This window comes from Raphanus sativus, chromosome 9, assembly GCF_000801105.2.
Source record: "Raphanus sativus cultivar WK10039 chromosome 9, ASM80110v3, whole genome shotgun sequence".
Lineage (NCBI taxonomy): Eukaryota > Viridiplantae > Streptophyta > Magnoliopsida > Brassicales > Brassicaceae > Raphanus > Raphanus sativus.
The window spans coordinates 14,504,377-14,509,059 of NC_079519.1; the positions used below are offsets into that span (position 1 = coordinate 14,504,377).

Sequence of the window (4,683 nt, forward strand, 5' to 3'; positions counted from 1 at the left end):
AAGCAAGGATCTTTCATTCCAAAACTAAAACTCAGGTTTCTAATAATGGATTACAGGATCTAACGCTTTTCTAACATTTCAGGGTTCAGTCAATTTACTAAGGGATCCAGGTCCTAGACATTGATATCCATCCAAGGGGTTAACCCTTACAAGGGTCCAGCCCTCGCAAGGGGTCAATTCCTACAAGGGTCCATCCCTCTCAAGGTTTCAGCCCTTTCAAGGGTCCATCCCTCTCAAGGTTTCAGCCCTTTCAAGGGACCATTCCTTCCCTCAAATCTGCGCATCTACCTAGGTGTCTTTGCGTTCCCAAAGATATGGGATTGATTCGACGAGATCTAAACCCTTAGGCTATTAATACGGTAGCAGGGCTCAAGCCCTAATTCCTCTAAAGTCCTAAGTGGTGCGATCCCAGGGGTAGAACTATCATCAGCTCCTAAGACCTCGCCTGATCTGATTAGGGTTATGGTCGGCCTTCGCCCCATAACCTCTGATAGGGAATTCCCCTATTTTCCAAATAAAAAACAATAGATATTACTCGGCAGTAAAACCATTGAAATTCAAGGGACCAGAAAAGCATATGAAAAACATTGTTTTAGCAAATATGGACCACGCAGGGCCGTTATTACAAAAAGGAGTTCGGATATCCTCTAAGACCTGCCACGCCTAGATGAAGGAATAGCTGGTTCGTCTTCGAAGGAAGGAGGTTCGGTACCCTTGAATTCCGCTTCAGCCAGAACCACCGTTTTGTACTGAGAAAATTCCTTGTGCAAGTTCCATTTTTGGGCCTGTCCTTTGAGCCATTCTCTCATTACTTCCCAACGGGCGACGATCCTTGCACCGTTCACAGCCATAGTCATCATTGTTTTCGAAGTCTCCGCCTCCGTTTGAAGTTCAACGATAGTTTCCTCCAGCTCTTGCTTCTCTCGGCTCAATTGGAGCGATTCAGCCGAAGCAATTTCTACTGAACCCTCGATGGCCCGGATCTTTGCCTGAAGGTCCCTAAGCTCCAGTTCCTTCGCAACATGCCTACTCTTCTCCTCAGATAATTGACGGGATAATTCTGAAACCTCATCTCGATTCATAGACGAACCTTCCTCCACTATTCGGTCCTTCAGATGATTCAAATGAGAGAGGACCTGCACGGGAAAGCAAGCCTCATAAACCGCGGATTCATCATACAAGGTTCTATTTATATCTCACCTGAAGGAGTTCGCCCTGAACCTGCTGAATAATCCCAGAGGAATCCTTGTCCAGGGGAAGAGCCTGCATCCGTGCGAATACGTTTGCACTCAAATCAGCCAGCACGTCAGACAACCCTCCGGACGAATATCCGGTCAACAACGGTCGTTGTGAGCGCGTACTTACTCCTTCCCTATGCCTGCCGCCTCGAGATGGAGAGGAATCGCTGCTCCTCCTTATCATCCTGCGCTTGTTACAGACATTCACGGCTCCATCACCCGAAGCATTCCTGCGGGACGAATCCCTCCTTGCAGATATAGCATCTGTGGCCTTCTTGAAAGCTATCATCGGATCTTTTGGGTTTCCTTCTCTTGTGTCTTCTGAGAAGGGATATCCCGTGATTTATTATACGAAAAGAAAATACCTATAAGTCGCGAAGAGATAACTTACCCCACAGCTTACTACAGCGCAACACTTCCGGACTAAGAAGGCGGGTTACGCGGCGTTACTCAAGAAGGAGCTTCCGTGCCTGAAGAACATTGCACTCACCCTCGACAGGAGCTGAATGAGTTCCCTCTGGAAGAAAAAGGGATACAAGTCAGATAGGTTCCGTTATCGGAACCCGTAAAAAGAGCGTCTGCTAAAACTTCTTACCTACGAAGTTTCATCGATAATAAGATCCTGGGAGGGTCATAAAAACGTATCTTTCTGGCCATTTCTTCACAAAAGCCAATCCCTTACGGTCAGTCTTGGGAAGCCATAGTTGGACGAAGATGAAAACGCCCCTCATGCCCATTCATCGGAGCCAGATGATAGGCGAAAAGTACTTCATTAACTCCAAAAGCCAGATCCTCTTCATCTCTGAGATTTTGGATGGCTATAAGGATGCGCCAAGCTGGAGGATTAAGTTGAGATGGGAGATATGAAAGTAGTTGCAGAGACTCGATATCAACGATGGTACATTACCTCTGAAGCCCGATTCGAAGAAATCCTCATAAATAGCAATCTCCTCGAGCATACCACCGGAAGCACGAATTGATAATCTAGGAATGCGAAGGACGACGGAAGAAGGAAGCGAATACCTTTCTTGCCAATCGCATAGCTCATCCTCTCTAACCGTTGATGCGGGACCCACTTGCAGAGATCCCAAAGAAACAAACAATAAGGGAGCTGGGGACAAAGGATTATGTACGTCTGTATCATGACGTGGCGGTGGGCTGCTGGATCTGGACGACAAGGAGTTCGCTCTCTTCTCCGGCTCGTTTACTTCTGCCATTAAAAAGCTTCGGGAGTTAGCACGAGAGGTGACAAGATTCGAGAATAAGGAGATGTTGCACGAAGACGAGAGTATATATATGAAAAGGAAAGAGAGCCGTTGGGCATTCTCCTCGGAAAATCCGCCGATCCGAGATCTCGGAGTTCCCAAGACTGGGCTCGGGAAATTCAAATTCAAAAGAACCCCGCTCCCCAGATCTCCTGGAGTAAAGACGCGATCTTCAAAAGGAAAGTAAGATTGATATATGGTGTTTTTCACATCATTGTATATATGTTTTCATTTGTTTCAAGTCACTAATTCGTGTCAGTCTAGTCCTTTTTGACATTTTACAGGTCTGGAGTTAGTAGAAGAGAGAAGAGAAGGTGCATGATGAAAAGATGTCCTTTTGGAGCAATCCTGCGGAGAACACTCAAGTAGAACAGTCCCGAGACTGTTCTCTCTCAAGCTGAACAAGCAGACGGAGTGATCCAGAGATTGTTCCCGACGAATATGGAAACTTCTATTTCGGGAATTAAAAGCCATGTTGCCCTAATCTCTTTTCTTCTGATTGGCGCCTCCATATAAAACGCCGTCTATCATTTTATTACTTTGTTACGCTAGTTTTTGCAAGACAAGTTTCATACTTTTGGATTCAAGCTTTTTGTAAGGGCAACGACTCACCTCTTCCATTCGAAGAACAACCAGAACCCTAGTTTTATTCTTCTTAATCTGATCATGAGTATTTCAGTTTCATCTGTTGTTCTTCACTGCATCATGATTGAGTAGTCGGCTGTTGATCTAGGGTGATAGAGTGCATTCGCGACTGAGCATAGATAGGTTATCATTTAGTAAATCTTCATTCATTCATTGTTTCATGCCTGTGTTAAACTGATCATCTAGCGTTTGATCCTAAGTAAATATGTGCATCAAAAGTGTAATAGGTTGCTAGATCTTGTATGAATGAGCACTGCATCCTTACCCACACGAAAGTAGATGTTAAGGTGCATTGTGAACAAATCGGAGTCAATCATTAAGGTTCACCATCAGATCTCAAACCAAGCGACATCTTAGGAGTTGGGTCTGATCGGTGAAAGGATCAACTACACGACAGTGTATTGCTCTAGCCTGTTCTCCGAGTTCTAGATAGAACTGCATCGAACCTGAATAGCTGCTCGGTCGTGATTGAGATCACTCACATTCATCCTAAATTAACTCCTTTTAACTTGAATTCATCGCTTGTGCTTTTTACTTGTTCTCTACGTCACTTTTTAAACCAAATCATTATCTTCTTCTTAGCTTGATCTAGGAAGTCATATAACTAGAGTGTAGACTGGTCCTCTGGATTTGAATCTCAAATACAACCATCTGTTAACTTCGCAGTAGCAAGGATTCATTTTTAGTGTATCAAGTTTTGGCGTCATTGCGACGGGGACCAGATTTTTTACCTCTATTTTTCGGTTTCATATCTAGTCTAAGATATCTAACTCATGTTTCTTTCTTTGTTTCAGCTGATGATCCAGGTGCATGACCAATAGACACACTCAGAGCAACACACAAGGGCCATTTCATTAGCTTACCAATGAAGAACTAGCGAGATTGGAACGACAGAACCATCAACAGTCGAGATCTACGAACACCAATATGAGTAATCACCAGGATGATCACACTTCTGCGTTTGCACTCATGTAACAACAGATGCAGCAGATGCAGCAAACGATCCAAGCGCAGCAAGCTGCTCTGAATGCTGCAAATCAGCAGAACCAACCGGAGGAGGTTGTTCAGATCGGCCAGAGAAACTTACTGCGTAATCTGCCTGCTATGCGATCTGCCATCAACCCTCCGCCGTGCACTAGGCAAGACTTTGAGATCAAGCCAGCCTTGATAAGTCTAGTGCAAAGGAAGATCTTCAATGGACTTTCTGCTGAGATACCGATGGACCACATTGAGCACTTTGAGAAGATTTGTGGTTTCACTAAAGCGAATGGAGTATCACCCGATTACATCAAGTGTACTCTTTTCCCTTTCTCTCTTGATGGGAAAGCTTCTCGCTGGCTAGATTCCCTACCTACTGGATCACTCACCACTTGGGAACAAGTCCGATCTGCTTTCTTGAGCCATTTCTACACGAAATTGAAGACGACAGCTCTGAGACAGAAGATCGCGACCTTCAAACAGCTAGTAGATGAGCCGTTCTGCGATGCATGGGAGCGATTCAATGTCTACCGCAGAGAGTTCCCACATCACGGTTT

General features: G+C 44.9%; 1 non-coding gene across 1 annotated transcript; it reads right to left on the reverse strand.

Annotated features, from left to right (window-relative positions):
- Nucleotides 1-4,576: 4,576 nt before the first annotated feature.
- Nucleotides 4,577-4,683, reverse strand: LOC130500488 (small nucleolar RNA R71). Its single transcript, XR_008939111.1, has one exon. It is a non-coding gene; the product is annotated as a small nucleolar RNA R71 (small nucleolar RNA).